The sequence below is a fragment of the Notamacropus eugenii genome, chromosome 1 (genome assembly GCF_028372415.1).
Source record: "Notamacropus eugenii isolate mMacEug1 chromosome 1, mMacEug1.pri_v2, whole genome shotgun sequence".
Classification (NCBI taxonomy): Eukaryota; Metazoa; Chordata; class Mammalia; order Diprotodontia; family Macropodidae; genus Notamacropus; species Notamacropus eugenii.
In genome coordinates, this window is record NC_092872.1 from 227,735,339 (window position 1) to 227,753,879 (window position 18,541).

The 18,541-nt window shown below is 39.2% G+C and overlaps 1 long non-coding RNA gene across 1 annotated transcript; it reads left to right on the plus strand.

The window, feature by feature from the left end:
* The first annotated feature begins 291 nt into the window (after positions 1 to 291).
* Positions 292 to 17,127, plus strand: LOC140524667 (uncharacterized). The gene is made up of 4 exons (XR_011973796.1): positions 292 to 928; positions 1,015 to 1,093; positions 10,790 to 10,904; positions 15,880 to 17,127. It is a non-coding gene; the product is annotated as an uncharacterized lncRNA (long non-coding RNA).
* Positions 17,128 to 18,541: the final 1,414 nt, after the last annotated feature.

The following is an 18,541-nucleotide window of genomic DNA, read 5'->3' on the forward strand; positions in this document are numbered from 1 at the left end:
AGGAGTATAGAGATAGTATGTTCTAGGTGCTTAGGACAAACTTGGTGAATGGTTGATTGAATAAAAGTGAGTTTTGTCTAATCAATCCAGCTACATATTACCTTTGAATTATTTGAAAGAAACTAAATAGTTGTCTCCTCCCATTCTTCCCACCCCCCACCCCTTATTATGTGAACTTTGTATTTCTTAAGTTCTTACAAGAAAGTAATCTGTGGAATGGGGAGGAAGTTGATGGAGAAATCCTACAATCAAATAAATATCCTTCTTCTCATTGACAATTAGGATGTTATAGTCCTTGCCATATTCTGCCAGGAAAACTGAAAGAAAAAACATGGTATTATCTTGAAGGCTATGATCAAATCAGCAAGTTAGAATTTACTGAATATCTGTTGTGTACCTAAACTGTGATAAATGCCATTGGGAGCATAAGAAACTACCTGTGTCCTTGAGGAGTCCAGATGGTAAAAGAAGATCAAGACATAGGAAATAATTTTGCACATACTTAATGCTTAACAGATACTTTTTCATTCTTTCATTCATTCACACATTCATATCCATCACATATACTGCTCCCAAATGCAATCCCTTCCTAAGCTCTGTGTTACTTAGGGTCCCCCAGGTACTCTCTTCTCCATACGGAACAACTTGGTCCAGTCAGATATTTGCACATTCCAGGTCTTTAAAATCACAGATCCTAAAATCCTGATACCACATCACAGCACCAGTGAACATTATATCCAATCCTAAGGCTTGAGACACGAGAGGAACCTGTGAATTTCTGTCTAATCAACTCATTTTCTCTGCTCTCCCAGATTCAACAAGGAGATGTACCTGAAGTCTTGTTAAAAAGCTTCAAAATGCTCAAGGTTAGAAAAAAAACCTTCAATCACATGTTGGCTGAAACCATAATGACAAAGCGCCAACTTAGGTTTGTATACACACTAACCAATGATGTGATCTCCATTTTCTATATTCTCAGACTAATGACACGGTCTCTATTTTCTATATTCTCAGACTCGCCTCACATTAACTTCATTATGATATATAGGCACCAGCTTCAATACAGATTTACCCCACCAAAAGCCAGCCTCTGGTAAGTGTCCTAATATTCTCATATAGCCTCGGGTGGGGAGGGAGGCGGGTGGGAAATCATCAGCTATAGGATTGGCAGCTGTGAGTACTGCACCTTGGTAAACAAGTATTTGCCTTTCAAAGTAACTAGGTGGTAATGAGAAGAGAAAACTGAAGTTAAGAGTCAGGAGGACTTAAGTTCAAATATAGCCTTAGATACTAGCTTTGTGACCCTGGGAAAGTCCCTTAACTACTGTCTGCCTCAGTTTCCCCCTTTGTAAAAAATAAGGATAATGGTAGCACCTATCTCTCAAGGCTGTTGTGAAGATGAGATAAAATTTGTAAAGTGCTTTGAAAATCTTAAAACAGTGTATAAATGCTAGCTATTACAGAGAATAATGTAAGATACTACATAACAAAAATACTGTTTTGTGTCTCAGTGCTATCGTTCAAAGAAAGAAATCATGAATAACAAATATTGTCATTTAGAAAGTTCATTTGAGGGAGAAGATGCCTCGCTTGGAAGGTAATAGTGCAGCTATGCTCTGACCTAGTCAGACCAACGCTGTATTCATTACTTATTAGAAGTTCCCACATTTTGCTGTGGTTGTTCAGTCATGTCTGACTCTTTATGACCCCATTTGGACTTTTTCTGGCAAAGATACTGGAGTGATTTAGCTACTTCCTTCTCGGGCTCATTTTACAGATGAGCAAACTGAGGCAAAAAGGGTACATGACTTGTCCAGGGTCACCCAGCTTGGAAGTGTCTGAGGTCAGATTTGAACTCAGGGAGATGAGTCTTCCTGCCTCCGGATGCATGCAGCACTCTGGCTCCACCTAGCTGCCTTTTCACATTTTATCAAGGCCCTTGACAAGTAGAGGTTGAAAGGAAGGGATATTATGCTCCGCATAGGATCCCAAAGTTCTCTTCTAAGTTTTTGCAAGGCTAAAACTTGGAAGGGGTATTTTAAATGTCCTGCTTTGTTCCAGAAGGAAGAACAAAGAAAAAGCTGATGAAAGTTAAAGAGAGGCAGATGTCAGATTGGTGCAATAAACACTAGTTAACAATTAGTTGTGTCAGATGTGGGATGAACCACCTGACTGGTTCCCCCTCACCAGAGGGTCTCAAGAGGAGCCAAATAAGCACTTCTTGGGGTACAGTATAAAGAGAATCCCTACAGAGATATAGGCTGAAGTAGCTGACTTCTAAAATGTCTTTAATGAGTATGAGCCAAGGTGAGCCGACCTTTCACACTCCATGAAAAGGCATGCATTGTTCCTTAGTTTTTAGACCATGCACACTCTCTCACTCATCCCCCTTTGGGACCAGCGCCAGACATTCGTAAGCTGATTGACTCGGGTCAGGGCTGGCTTTTTGTCCATGTAGGCTTGAGTTAGTGGTGTCATTAGCACTAGGCTCCAATCATAGGTGCTCAGACTCTTAATGAGAGAGAACCATCCGTTCACATCTGTGCCTCCTGACTTAGCTCTTTGCTTGTGAAACATCTGCATTTGTTGGACCATAGAACAGGGCAGTCCACATCTGCTCCTTCTTCTACCCTTTTTTGGACACAGAGCACAGCAGCCAACAGACAGCTTTAAGGGGCTTTTTAGGCCTTTGAAGGCAGTATTTCATTAAACACTGATCCTCAACCCCACAGGAGTTAGCCTGACCTCGCAGCTGCCTCACCATGGTTTGCAAAAGAGCCTAGACTCCTCAGAAGAGATTGGCAGACAGTATTAGGGCAAAACGAATTCTGAGGAAAGCATTGGGGTGTTGAAGTGGCCATGTTTTTAATATTCTCCCCTAAGACTCCATGATGTTATAGCTCACAAGGACCACATGGTCTCCTGAAAGGGACTGACCCTGGGATCTGAGCTGTGGCTGAGAACTTGAAAACTCCCTCTGGATACTGTGGGGCTGGTGGGCCCTTTCCACAGACTCACGGTACTCCTCACACCTAAAGCACACCTTGAAAACAAGAACAAAGCTTAACTGTGGCATGAGAAAGATCAGCTCAGCATATACATTTGTATGTGCTCTCCAAAATACCTGCAGGAAATGCAGCATTCTGTTTATTCCCTGGGCTCCCTACTTCCTATCTTGGACCCAAAGCAAGGTGCAGTCGGGGAGATAATAAGCCTGAGAGTTATCTCCCCTCCTGCCTCCTCTTGCATTCCGGAACAGAACAGCAGGGGATCCATGCGTATCCACCAGGCACCAGGGGAAATTAGATGTATGCAGTTTCCTCACGGAAGATGTCTGGGGTGGGGCCAGGAAGCCCTTGCTAAGATACTCAGCGGAAGAGAGAAGCATCAGCAAATCACCCTCAAAAGTGCCAGGGACTACTTGGTGTCCTACTTTCTCCTTTTTCTTAAAAGGACAGCACTTAGGAGACATTCTTTGATGCTGAAGAAGACAGCTTTGCTCTATACATCTCCCCAGGATTTTTGATGTGGCGGTGAGGTACAGCAACAAGAGAGCTGATTTTGGTGTCAGATACTTGAATTACAACAAAATAATGATGGTTAGCATTTGTTTAGAATTTTAAGGTTTGGAAATCACTTTGATAAATATTATCTAGTTTGATCCTTACAATAATCCCATCAGGGTAAAGATTAGTATTGTTCAGTTTGTATTTGATTTTTTGGGACCCCATTTGTAGTTTTCTTGGCAAAGATACTGAAGTGATTTGCCATTTCTTTCTCCAGTTCATTTTACAGATGAGGAAACTAAGGCAAACAGGTGACAAAAAGTAAGCAACTTGCCCAGCTGGGTTTGAACTGAGGAAGATGAGTGTTCCTGACTCTAAGCCAAGTGCTCTATCCACTGCACCACCCATCTTCCCATTACATAGAAAGAAATTGGGGATAAGTGATTAACTAACTTGCCCAGCATCACTAACTTGCCCAGGAAATATTTAAATTCAGATCTTTCAAACTCCATAATACCACCTGGGTGTTGTTTGCCACCTTTGTGACTTTGGACCACTCATAGTTTAGAACAGTGGCAAGACCTCTTGACTTGGAGTCAGAGGAGCTGGGTTCAAATTCTGCCATTGGTACTATCAGTATGTCCTTAGGCAAGTTATTTTAACCCCTGTGGTATTCAGTTTCTTGATCTTTAACTGGTTAGGCGAGGTGGCTTCTGAGGTTCCTTCAAACTGTAAATCTATGATCCTACAATTTTATTTAACCTTTTTAAGCCTGTTTTCTCATTTATAAAATGAAGACAATTGAACTAAGTGACCTCTAAGATCCCTCCCAGCTCTAAATTTATGGATATGATTGATACAGAATTTAGCTTTACAACTTTTATATTACATGGTGAGAAAGGAGATTTGATTCATCCAAGAGTCAGCCTATTTCAGAGAGCATCTCAAATGTTTTGAGGATAGCGTCATCTAGGTCAACCACTCCTGCCCCTAAATTGTGCCTTGGAACCTCTGCCAGACATAGAACAGACAGATGAAGGGGCTCACAGGATGTGGTCTTCACGGTCTTACCTTTGGGAGAGACTTTCTTCTGCTGCATTTGTTCCTGTATCATCAGGGTAGAACACCTGTACTGTGATTTACATACATAATATACACATATATGTATATGTATAGAAAGAGACAGAGTAAGATACAGAGGGGAGAGATAGAAAGATAGAGAAACAGAGACAAAGAAAGAAACACACACACATTCTGCCCAACTTCCCATCCTCATTGTCACACTTATTCCATGATTTTTCAAACTCTTCTACCGATTCTCCTGTTATCACCAAAAAAGACATTTGACCCCAAACAAGAAAAGAAAGTTCCCAGTCCAAGAATCCACTCAAATATAAACTCACCATTCATGGCCTACATAGTAACAGCTGTGAGTAAGCTGCTTGGGGAATTGTTCATCAGAAGCTGTCACTGGTAGATAAAGTCAAGTTTTATTTCTTATCCAATTCACATCCCTTCATTACTCAAAAGTCTGTTGATATGAAAGGATGAAACTTCTAGGGGAAAAAGTCCATTAGAGAGCTAAAACTATACGCAGGCAGTCAAATATAAGGGAAACAAATGATGAGGAAGAAAAAAGGAAAAAAAGAAAGAAGGGGCAAGGATAAGTGATTTAGAGAAAGATGAGTCAAGTGCCTTTCTGTATGAAGACCACTAAGTATCTTAACCATTCCAAGACTTTAAGAAAACTATAGCTAGCAGAGGACAAATTGGGTTTTAGCCCAGGGTACTGACATCTTTGGGGTTTGCTGCATCCTCAAGAGTGAGATACCCCTTCTCTGTGGCAGCAGCTGTTCTCATGCTGAGTTCTCTCTCAGCTCACCCTGCTCTGCAGCATAATCAGCCTCTAGACTACAGCTCTATCCTAAGGCTAGCCTTCTCCCACAACCCCCCCAAAGACTCTAGATAAGCTATTCCTTCTAGCATGGACAGTTACCTGCATCGTGACCTCTCTTTCCTCTGCCTCCAACTGTTTTCACCCCAAGTTATAAAAAAATTCCAGTTATGTCTCCTGGAATTCAGGTAGGAATCCATGGTGGGTCTGCTGTGTTACTATAAAGAATAAGTTTGAAAATCTGATAAAAGTACTCTGATCATCTAGAGCCTGGTATCAAACTCAAAAAGAAGCAGCATCACTAAATCATACATAGAGTATTGCAGGAAGATATTGACTTAGAAAACCACACATCAACATTATGTTTTATTATATTTTTGTTTTTTTTTTTAATATATTTCCATTATGTTTAATCTGATGTGGGCTATCCTTGGGAATCTTGTGGACCATGAGGTCTAGACATTTCTGTTCTGGCACAGAGCACAGATGGCTGCCAGTTGAGGAGGTTAGGGAAGGTTTTGTGAGAGAAATAGAACCTGAATTGGGCCTTGAAGATCCAGTTGAGTATGAAAATATAGACATTGGACCAGAATAGCTGGGACTGATGGGAAGAACATTTCAAATGTAAGAAGTCTGGGTCATATTTGATTCAAGCAAATAGTCTAGTAGACCACAGGAATAAGTAAGGGGGTAGTGACAAGTGAGGCTGGAATGGCTGGTTTGGGCCAAATCAGGGGAAGCTTTAAAATCCATGAGAAGGAGTTTAGGTTTTACTCACAAGGCACTGGGGAGTCATTGAAAGCTTTTGTAGGAAAGGATTGCATAATCAGACCTTTATCTTCAGAAGATTAATCAGGTAGCAGAATACAGGATGAATGAAGAGGAAAGAACAAAAAGGCTGAAGGAAGATCATACGTAAATATGTAAAAACCTCAGGAATACAGCATAGAAGTAGTTCCATGATCCACTGGTCCAATCTTTGACAGAAGTTCCAAGGCAAAATTTGGAAACAGGAAATGATTGTCCTGGATCTTGAAATGTTTTCTTTCTACTTTTCTTTTCTTTTCTTTTTTTTTTTTAATATTCTTTGTTTTATAAGATAGTTCTTGAAGTGAGAGAAGAGAATTATAAAGGGGAAATTTAGACCATATAAGACAAAAGATCAATAAACTTATATTAAAAATAAAAATAGATGCAGTAAACAAAAAAATATTAAGGACCCCCTTATGAGAAGATCATGACCGAGGTACTGAGAAGGAACACAAACTCAAGGAACTCAAAGGATCATGAGTCAGGCAATTTATTATTCTCAGACATGCAAGAGGCAGGGATAGACATCTCTAAGGTCTCCTCTCCCCACCCTGCTCTAACGAATATTTAATCTTCTTAGGAGAGGAAGGCAAAAAGGGGTTAAAGGCTGGGTATTCGGCTCTCCTCAGAGGGAGAGGATTCTAGGCTAGAAATTATATGTGTGTGTGTTTGTGCATGTGTAATATACACATATATGTATATGTATACATACATACATATATGTAATTATGATATATGAGTAACTGTATAACATTTAATTAATTATATTATAAAATCAATGGTATATATTATTATTTTATATATAAACATATTATAAAATTATTTGATTATTTAGTAATTATATACTATACACACACATGTGTGAGTGTGTGTGTGTGTATATGTAAGTTCCCTTAAATATTGTTAGTCTAGGGGAAGTAATTGTAAGGTTCAAACTAAACTTCTGATCAATATTAATTAATAGGGAAAGGGGGACCCCAAGCTTTATATTGAAGACTTGATTCCCTTCCAAATCAAATACTAGTTCAATCAAATGAACACATGTAGCCAATAGCAAAGAAACACATTTATCCAAGTAAATGGTAAAGCAGAAATCAAAGACAGTATATCTATGAGAAAATATACAGGTTGGAGTAGCTCTGTCATCAGGAACAGAGTAATTAAACTTGACCCAAAGAGAGAATCTTATCCAAAGAGAAAATGCTCAGAAGTCTCCAGCATGGCAAGCTGAGAAGGAGGGCATAATTGAAGTTCTACATGTCATCTTCTTCCCAGAGTCTTTCTCCTTTCAGCAATATGGTGAGAGGTTGGCATAGGCCATCTTCTCTCTAAGCTAGAAGCCAGAAACACCCCAAAAGAATGAAAAGACTAGATATTTTTTTTTCTCTCCTGCTTTTGCTAACTCCAAGCTGCCCCTGAGTGAATGCTCATTCATTTCCATCACTGAGGAGAATGCTATATCAATGGGTTTTGGGGCTTGGGTTACACATATATTTGTAGTGGATCCATTCAGAATAACTTTATAGTTTTCTCCAGCTTCATTCAGCAGCATATGAGTAGTAGTATAGACAGTAAACAGTGAGACTAATCCAAGGAAGAGGCTTGAAAGGTCAAGATCAGTGGTAGCATAAGAGGATATAACACTTGAAAGAAGAGACTAGAAAGAAGTGTTGAATCAAACTGGTTCACCAATGGATCAAGATTGGGGAGGGAAGAGAATGTAATAAATTCAGAGCTGATGGCCTGGGAAAGAATTGAGGGGTGGAAGGATTGGAGGTCATGGTAAAGATGAAGAAGAGGTTTTAGGGTTGTAAGGGGGGAGGAAAGGTGGAGTGACAACAGATTATTATCAGATAAGGGAATTTTGGAGGTTGTGAATGTGCAAGTGGAATATTTATGAGTTATGGGAAGATAGAAGGATATGACCCTCTCTGTGTGTAACTGAGGTGGGAGTGGAAGAGTAGGTCATGAGAAAGTTGTGCTACAGGGAGGTTAGGGTATTTGAAGGATTATCATTATGTATGTTGAAATCCCTTTGTATGAAGGCAGGAGTTGGGGAGGAAAGATTGTGAACAAGGGACTTTCATTGAGGAAAGAAGGAGAGTATCTGGGAGATCAGTGGATAACAGCCACCAGAATCTTCATTGGGTGGTAAGAATGGCATGAGTGAAGTTCAAAGGAGCAGAAGTTACTGAGCAACCAAAGCAGAGGAGAACCTGGAAGTGGCAATGGGGAGCTAAAAGTATTGTGCCGCCCTCCTGATGACCAGTGATTCAGTGGATATAACTGAAAGTCAAACCACTGCCAGAAAGAAAGGCCAGGAGGGCCTATACGTTCAAGACAGAGCCAGGTTTATATGAGTGCAAGAAGATGAAAAGATTAAGAAAGGAAAGGGGTTTAAAATGGAATCTAGTTTGTGACTTACAGAGCAGATATGAAAGAGTTCATGGTGGAAGAGAGGGTAGTTTTAGCATGAGAAGTGAAGGGGATAGACTGAGAGACATGGGAATAAGGGACTGGGTAGTGAAGGACTAAAAATTTTAATTATCATCCCTGGGTGTTCAGAATCACTGGGATAAGGAGGATATGAGGTAGTAGGAATTTTTTAACTACTTAAGAATGAATTTAGTTAGTATCAACATTCCTAGGGATTTGGCCTCTTAGTGGAGACTGCTCAGGTGTTAGGCAGCATTTCGCAGATAAAAAGTTGGAAAGGGGACAATGAAGGAAGGTGGTCGTGAATGGAAGTTCAGGCAGGCAACGAATTGCTGGAGGAAATGACAGAATGGCTTGTCCCTCCTTCCTAGAGAAGGGGACTTCAGATACCCTAGCTGAAACAGCAATACATTGTAAAGGAGAGATAGGAAGCCCTGCGTGCTGAACAAATCAAAGTAATGCTACCGTCTCAACTAGCACCTGCACTCAGACCCTCAGGGAAACAGCCTAGGTCCCTGGACTTAAAAGTCTTGGGAGTAGCAATTTTCCTAAGATTGTCCATTGTCCCATTGTCCTTGCTCTGGAGCTATCCTTGAGGGGAGCAATCATTGCAGAGACGGGTCCTACTTTCCTCGCAACCAACATCAACTGCTCACAATGGTCATCATTGAACAGGTAAGCCCAAGACTCCTGATGGTGGGAACATCCTCTATATCGCACTGACTCTTCTTCCAGCCTACTCTCTATAGTCATGCTCCCAGGAAACAAGCTCTATGGAAATGAGACCTGGTAACAGCCCCAATGGATACTCTAGGCACAGCTTTTGAAGTCCCATGGGAAAGAAAGTTCTTGCCATCAAATTCCTCAGTATTGTCAAGTAGTCCAACATCTGAAATGGATCTGATTACTAGCAGAAATTATTTCAAAGAAGATATATTACAATCTACAAAGAAGATATATTACAATCTATAATTCAATCTACAATTGAATCCTGAGGATCATTGGACCTTTCCATCTGACTTGCAGCTGAAACCTCATATATGTTGTCTCCTTCATTAGAAGGAGAACTCCTTGAGAGCAGGGACTATCTTGCATTTGTAACCTCAGTACTTAGCATTCTGCTTTTCCCATAGTAAGCACTTAAAAATGAATTTTCATTGATTCATTTATTTCCATGGATAATTCTATTCCACTCAGTACCAAATCATCATCTGTGCCCTGAGAATCCTTAGTTCACCTAGCTCCTTTTGTATTTCAGCTCATATTCTACTAATTTAATATTTTTCTTTCAGTCCTTCATTGTTTTTATTATCCATTTCATTGTGTCTGGAGAAAATTCTAACTTTGTTTTTGATGCTGCTATTTGTGTGGTTTCAGTATATTTTTATGGCAGAAAAAATTCATATATGTATATATGCATCTATACATACACATACATATTTATTTTTTCTGTTTTGTTGGCTCATTTCTTTGAACAATTTAAAAAAATTTTAAGAACATTTGGTGGTTTCCTTTTTAGAACTTCTTCTTATTGTTTTTAGGAGGATTATTGAGAAAGCAGTAGGTCATAAAAGAAGTAAGGAAGACCAGGATTCGGTTCTTATCTCTGGCACATGTTAGTTGTGTGACTCTGTGTAACCCTAAGTAAATCACTTAATCTCTCTCAGCCTCAGTTTCCTTATCTGTAAAATGAGTGGGTAGGATTCAATGACCTCTAAAGTCTCTTATGGCTCTAAATGCATGATCCCATGATCCTTTCAGTGTCTCAAGCAATTTTGTAAGCCTACAAGTTGTAGGATGGAGGCTGATCCCTCTGCTAGAATTCCTTATACTAGTCCAAAAAGGAAAAAAAAAAGGAAGTAAAGGCCTTTGAAATCTTTTATTATACTATCTCAGAAGTCTTCTTTCCTTTTCTAGAAACTTAATCAATAGTAAAAATTTATTATGAAATATAAAATGTAAACTTTTAGCCTAATATAAAGTACAGAAACACATATGGGACACACATATACAAATGAAATATAACATGTGTGCTTCCAATACAGGAGGAAGGTGGGATAGTTCCTTCATTAGGTATAAAATTGACTGAGAATCTTGTATTACAAAGAATGACATGGGATTTTCATTATGGGTTTTCTTGCAGAAAGGAGAGTGCTATTTACATTGAGAGAAAGTGTGGTGTTTTAGATCGACTAAAGAAAATAACATATTGATTAGACTTGAATTTAATTAAATCTGATGGGAGCATGAGAAGAAATGTGAGTATGTCAATCCATTTTTTTTATAGAATTCAAATCTATTCTTCTGCATTAGAAGAGCCAAATTAGAATTTTCATACTCCCAGTAGGAATTTCTGGTAAGATTTTCCATATCTAATGTCAGGGTCAGGTGGGTATAAATCCCGACCCAAAGACCATTGGTATGGGGCTTCCTGTTTTATTGATGGAGATCAATGTGCTATGTTTGTGTGAGGGTTGGGGAAAAGTTGGCCACAGTAAAAGGAAGGAGAGCGCTTCAGTTTTCTTTGAGTTACTAAGTCTCTTCAGACTTCGGACACTACTGCCTTCCAGTTTCCAGAGAGAAGATGGAAGATGCCAAAGCCTCTGGACTTTAGGAAGAGACCAATATGAAATGAGCTGACAGTCTCCATTACCACTCCATCCCCTACACTAGCACCCCATTGCTACACTAGAGAAGTCAAAGAACCTCACTTTAGGTTAGATCTAGGTCTCTTTCTCTGGGCTGAACTGAATTACTTTGTTCCCATTGGGAGAGCTCCTTCACTTTGTATGGTCCAGTATATGTTCTGCTATGTACATTTTTCCAATCTGTTTGTTTGTTTTTGTTTCTTGCTATTTAACTTGGATAAATTAGTTAGTTGGCTACTTGCTATGCTCATTATAGAACTGGTGTTTAGTGAGAAGGGAGTCAAGCATTGTGTATAAAACTTAGGCTTCTGCTTTCCCCAATAATGAAACCATGATGAGAAATTAGATTGAACCTGAAAACCATATCCCCTAGACTAACATTTAAGGGAGTAGATAAATTCTAACCCACTATTCCCTCTTTCTGAGAAAAGCAGAGTGACAAACTTCTGATCCCCAACCTCTTGCTTCCCCTACAGGCAGGAACTAAAGTCTCTCTTGGAGAAAGGTGGGAGGAGAAAGGGTTAGAGATTTCAATTCTGTCTCCCTTCAAGCCACACAATGAGAGCTCCACACTACATGTTGCCCTTATAACACAAGGTTAAGTTCAGTTTGGAGAATCTCATAATTCCCTAGTCAGGAAAAGCAGAGCATAGTTGGAGAGTTTGGAGTTCCTTTTGCCTCAAAGATTATCTAGTCCAACCTTCAGCTGTGGAAACTGAGGCTCAGGGAGTCACTTATCAGTGACTTAACCAACATTAGAGGAAAGATTTAAACTCAGTATACTCATAGTAGTGCTTGTGAGTGTCTTCACCCTATTTTAGAACTCAGTGGGTACCAAAAATTTGGTAGAGTTGCCGTTCTGAAAGAGTAGTTTTCTTGAGGGCATGAGGAAGATTTGTGGGTAGTTCCACTGATATGACTTTGTACAAAGGTAGACTATGGGCTGACACTCCTCCAAAAATCAGAATTAATAAACAAGAAAGAACCACAGTGAAGAAGCTTGGATAAAAAAGCAGGAATTACTAGGAAAAACTCTCTCTCTCTCCACATATGTATGTATATGTCTATATATATATATATATATATACATATATATATATAAATGTATGTATGTATGTATGTATACTGACATATATAAATAAATTACACTTCAAGGACTGCTAAGCAGTATACATATTTGAGCCTCATAATGACCCTCCTTAGATGGTACTACAGGTATTATACCCATTTTACCAGGAGGAGATTGAGCCACAGGTTAGGTGTTTCCCCTGGCTATCTAGTTAGTTAATGTTAGAGATGGGGATCAAACCTAAGTATTCCTGACCCCAAGATTAGCACTGTTTATGTTCCCCCCATACCACCTTTCCCTTCAAGTGAAGGGTTAAGCTGGTTGACGACTATCCTTCTGTTTTGTATTCCCAGGTTCTCTAGTAGTGCTTGACACACAGTAAGCACTTACTAGATTTTCATTGATTCATTCATCCATTCATTTATTCAATTTCCTTGGCTTCAGCTTGATAAGAATTTCTTGAAGGTAGAGTGATGGCAAGCAAGTATCTTTCAGTTCTCCCTTGCACACATTGTTACTAAAAGGGCAAGTGTTGTTCTGGAAAATCTCACCATAGTAAATCCAATTGGTACAGTTGGATTCAGACAGTACATATTGAATATGAGGAGAAACTAAAAATCATCTGGTCTCTAACTGGAAAAGACAAAGACTCTGCAGGGTAGGAATATAGTCAATAAGGATTTGGAAGGCACAACCAGCCTTAACTCAGTCTTGTTCACCAAATCAATCCCCACAAATTTAAGGGTCCCTTCAAACAAATCTCTTGAAGGAGATGGGTTTAGTAAAACATAATCTCCTAGAGAACAGAAATTTTTTTTGGTTTTTGTTTTGTGCTGGTTTTCCTAGTATCTGGCACAATACATCAGGGGAAGGAAGTAGTATGGAGGATAGGAAGTGAGGGAGTGGGAGGGGTTCAGGGGACACATTCATATATGTGCATTGGTGGCTCCTTTGGAATCTATAATTTTAGAGTGTTACCTACAATACTGAAAAGTCAAGGGACTTGGCAGTATGGGTCAGAACCCAAATTTGAACTCAGGCCTTCTTGACCACAACAATTTTCTATGCTGCCTCTTGCTTTGCCTATAGTGGGCTTTTATAAATGTTTATTGAATGGAATCTAATGGGAGGAAGTCAGACAATTTAGGGCAAATAAAAAAGTTCCACTTTGAACACTAATTGTTGTGATTTGGGGTGCTGGGACCCCAAAATGCAAGGGTACAGAGGGTCTGTCTTGAAAGAATTTGACTCAGGCCTCTTTCAGTCAGAGTAGTGAGGTTTTATTTTAATACCAGTTAGGCAGGCAAGATTCCTAGTAAATGTGCAGTATTGTAGGAACCACAAGATTCTAAGAATCTGCTCAATTTAATGGAAGTAATGGTACTTATGTACAAGAGAAGACAGTGAGAAGATATGGATGGGATTAAGGAGTGGTAAATAGCCTGAGGTGGCCCAGGTGCAGACAATGAAAGGAGTTAAATGAGCTGAGAGCCATAGGGATAGCGCAGTTGAAAGGATTATTGAGTATCTAGGTGGGCCAGACTTCTCAGGCTGGATGCCAGTGATCTGGGCAGTTGAAAGCCAATGGGAAAGTTCAGGGTCCAGGTCCTATCACCACATCATAATAACTTAAGGAACTTGTTACTTGAAAAGATAGTTTAGGTTGAAAATACAAACACCTTAAAATGGTTTAGATACATGCATTCATTCAATACATGTTGATTAAGAACATACTGTGTGTGAAACAAAATTCTGGATGCTAGATAAGAGACAAAAGTTAGGTAAAACATAGCTTCTGCCCTTTCAGGACTAATAGTCAAGTCAGGAGATGAAAACCTAATCCAGATGACCACAGTACAAGACATCACAGGGTTAAGTGCATATAAGTGCATATGTTAGAAAGGTACAAATCATTACCTGGGGTTAAAAGGACAACGATGGTTGGGAGAAGGAATCTGGGAAGTCTTTCTGAAAGTGCTGGCATATAAATAAGTTTTAAAGGCTATGAAGTTATTCAAAAGTGATGAGAAGAATGGAAGCCACCACTGGAATAGTTGGGGCAGAAACAAAGAGAGGGAAAGTACAAGTGTATTTGGGGGTGGGGTGCTGAAAGATAAGTTTGGTTTATCTGAAGTATAGAGATCTTGGAATGAATGATTGAGATAAACCTAGAAATTTAGGGTGCTTTTAGATTGTGGATAGCCTTGAGTCCCTTCCTAAAGAGATGTTAAGCAGGACTTTGAGGATATGTCAAGCATGGCTCCTAATCTTTGAAAGTGGTATCAGAAAGGGCAGGGTCCATATCATTCATCTGGACACCACCAGAGGCAGATTTCAGGGCTGGAGGAATCATGGGATGGAACCAAGGTGTCTATTTTGAATGAATTCGCCCATTAAACCTGTACTAAATACACAATATACAAGACCAAACCACCTTACCTGACACACTGGTGTATTTTGGGTACTACACTCCATGCTTCACTATAATTTCTCCATCTGGAAACTGAACTTAGGATCTCTCAGCTAATACATCCCCTTCCCATATGGTCTCAATTATCCTCTATTTTGCAAGGCTTCTATCAACCTTTGGTGTGTTTCCAAAGGAACACATGGATGTCCTGGCAAGAGACTCTATCAAAATATTGTATTTTTTCATCCAAAAATCCTACCTTCCTCAGTTTCCAAAGGGGTGACTCTGTGGGGTATAGGTTGGGGGAGTATAGTCTGCTAGAATCTGATTGATCAAATTAAAAAAAAACTTTAAAGACATTTTTCCTTAAAATATTTTATCCTAAAATCAGGCAAACAATTAGTTCTAATAATTGGGCAGAGGTGGTGAGTTTCCCTACTCAGCCCTGCCAGGGGCTTTCTGGCTTCTAACCCAGGCTATGTGAGACTTGGGGGGAAGGGAAATCAAATAAGATCAGATACACTAAAAATGTTATTCTTTTCCAGATGCCTAAACAAATGTGAATATTAATAGCATGAGACATCCCTGGTAGAGTTAATTTTGGTTCCATGGAGACCAACATTCTTTTAAAAAAAGGTTTTGAGCCCCCTTGGAATTTAAAAGCAATCAGTAGAAGTTTAACAGTGTCAATGACTGAGTGAAATACCACCAGTGGTTGCCTTACTTCTTTCTTTTGTTATTAATGTCTTGGGTTTGGGATTTGTAAACACAATTTTTCAAGGTGTTATTGAGTAAAAATATGGTGTCACTTAGAAGAATTGCATTTGCAGATGATTTCACAAATGCAGGGGAAGAAAGATGTCCCTGGTGACAAGAACACAGGATTTATCAAGAATACACAGTTCAACAAAGAAAATGGACAGAGCCAAGACCAGTCATAGAACTGGGGATTGGAGCCTGCCATTTTTATTTAGATGTTCAAAAGAGTGGTCTGCCCATATTTCTCTATGAGAGGACTGGTCCTAAAGGAAAATGGATTCAGTGGCCTTTGGTCCCCACTGATTAAGTGTTTTCTGAACACTTACTCTGTGTTCATCTTTTGCTAGATGGTATGATGAATGAAAGGGAAGAAGCCACACTCTCCAGATGTCTCCATGTCCTCAAGACTTTAAAGGTTGAATTCAGCTCTAGGGAAGGATGAAGGATATTTTGTAGGCCCTGACACATTGGAATGGTCAATGAAAGTTTCACAGGTAAGGTGAGTATTTAACAGGAATCTGAATGATGAATAGAACTCACGTAGGCAGAAATAATGGTGGAGGACACATGGAGAAATGATAGGAACTCTGGAGCAGGAGAGAAGAAAAAATCAAGACAATTATATGAGAAAGGGAGCCTAAATAATTTCTAAAAAAAATATTCTTAAAGGATTGTCAATGAATAAAACATCAAATTCTAAATGGTTTCTCTCTCAAAGATGGGTCTGAATGTAGCCTGAGATTCACTCTGAGTTTTCCTCAGGTTCATGGTTCTGGTGGCAATTATTGCCTATTCAAACCCATAGCTCTGAGCCTCCACCAATATATGCCCTTTTCCTAGACCAAGTCAGATGATGCATAAATTTAAAGCAAAAGTCATTTAATGAAACAGAATAGCAACATATCAATTAAAAAATCATATTTGAAATACTCTCTGTACCCATTCCCTGACTGCTTCTCTATAGTGTTGATTTAATCTCCAGATTACAGTGTAAGGGATATAATTGTAATAATTATTAATAATATAGATAATAAGTAATAATTATAAAGCATCTAGCACAGTGTTTGACACATAGTAAACAACCCATAAATGTTACCTGTTATTTTGTCTTATGAGACTGTTGTCTTGGAATACTCTCCAAAGACCAACTAGTTCTGTGATAGAATTGTGAACAAACCAAAACCGTACTGGAAAACATCCATTAAGAGAATAAAGGATAAACTCTGTTCCTCTGTCCAGACAAAGTCCCATAGCAATAGGCCACATGCCTTCAGTGTCAGAATAACTCTGTAGAGAAAAAAAGTGCTTGGAAAAGACTGAAACAGGTCTCAGTATGTTGGGGTGCCACTGTTAAAACAATTTATTTTTAGCCTGGTGACCAGGAAGAGTTTATGATGTTTCATATTGGGACCTGCTGTAGTAACTTCTGAGACGACCCTCAGATCTAATCCCATAGTTGGTGGTCTGAGAAAGAGAACATGAAGCAATTAGAAATCCCCCTAAGATTATAAGGTAAAAAAGACTGGAACATGGTCATTTTAACTGAAGTTGACCCTTTTCTTCCCAATATCAATCAATAGCCTACCTGTACTCACACAGATTCACATAACATTCTCCTTTTCATTAGATATGCAGCAGGAAGAGTATTGAGTATAACCTCTCAGTTTCTTCATCTTAAAAAATGAGGAATTTGGATTGGATGATCCCTAAGAGTATTTCCAGTTCGAATGTCCTATGATTCGGAGTTAGGAGATTTGAATCCTAGCAGCAATTATGCTATTAACTCACTGAATGATTCTGGAGAAGTCACTTCAAGGCTCTGATGTTCAATTTCATCATCGTTAAAATGGGGTGGAGGGGAGGGATCAGACTAGATGATCTCTGAGGACATACCTAGCTTGACTATTCTATAGTACAAAAGTACAATGCATACATTGCCTCCTGGCAGTGGACAGAGCCCTGGACCTGAAGGTAGGAAGACCAAGTTCAAATCTAGGCTCAGAAACTTAGTAGCTAAAATGGACTAGTCCCTTCACTTCTGTCTGCCTCAGTTTTCTTATCTCTAAAATGACTTTAATAATAGTATTTATTTCCTAGGGTTGTTATGAGGATAAAATGAGATGTTTTCAAAGTGCTTTGTATACTTTAAAGGACTATAAATGCTGTTATTATTATTATAATAAACTGTCTAGGAAACCATAGAATGTTACGTATGGAGGGGTTACTAGTTTAGAAGCAATTCAGTCCCTCTCATTTTAAAGATGTGAAATTGGAGGCTCCAAGAAGTGAAGAATGCAAGGACATGCAGTTAGTTGTGAGAAGAGAACTGGGGATAGAATCCAGTACAGTGCTCTTCCTCTTTCTACTCTGCTAGACTGACTTGTTTTGAATCAATCTTTCCTTTTCTTTTTCCTTCTTTCTCTCCCCCTCTTTCTCTGTTCTGGATAGGATTAAACAGAAACAATGCTCTATTTTTCTTTACCTATGTCTCAGTCATTGTCTCTGTATGTTTTTCTCTCTGGGTCTGTCTGCTTCAGTATCTATCTCTCTGTTTCTGTGTTTGTCTCTGTGGGTCTCTCTCTGTCTCTGTCTGGCTGCCTATCTCCTCTCTGTCTCTGTCTCTGTTCCTGCCTGAGTGACTGCCTATTTTTTCTCTCTGTGTGTCTGTCTTTGTCTGTGTCTTTTTGTCTGTGTCTGTCTCTCTCTTTCTCTCTGTGTCTGTCTGTCTGTCTCTCACCCTCCCCTTCCCACTTCCTTGCTGTATGACCATTGAACATGGAGGAAAAAAATCGTTTAATGTCACTGACCTACATTTTAGATAACATGAATTTGAAGAAACACATGAATATCTCAGCAAAGAATAGGTGATTTGGGGAATGACTAACAGATTCCAAAGTCTAGAGTCCTGAAATACTAATGAGTAAAAATAAATTAGATAGCTGGTGGAAGCAGGAAATGTTCAATGGCATGTGAACATTGGACTAAGCATGCATAGAGCTATCTGTAATC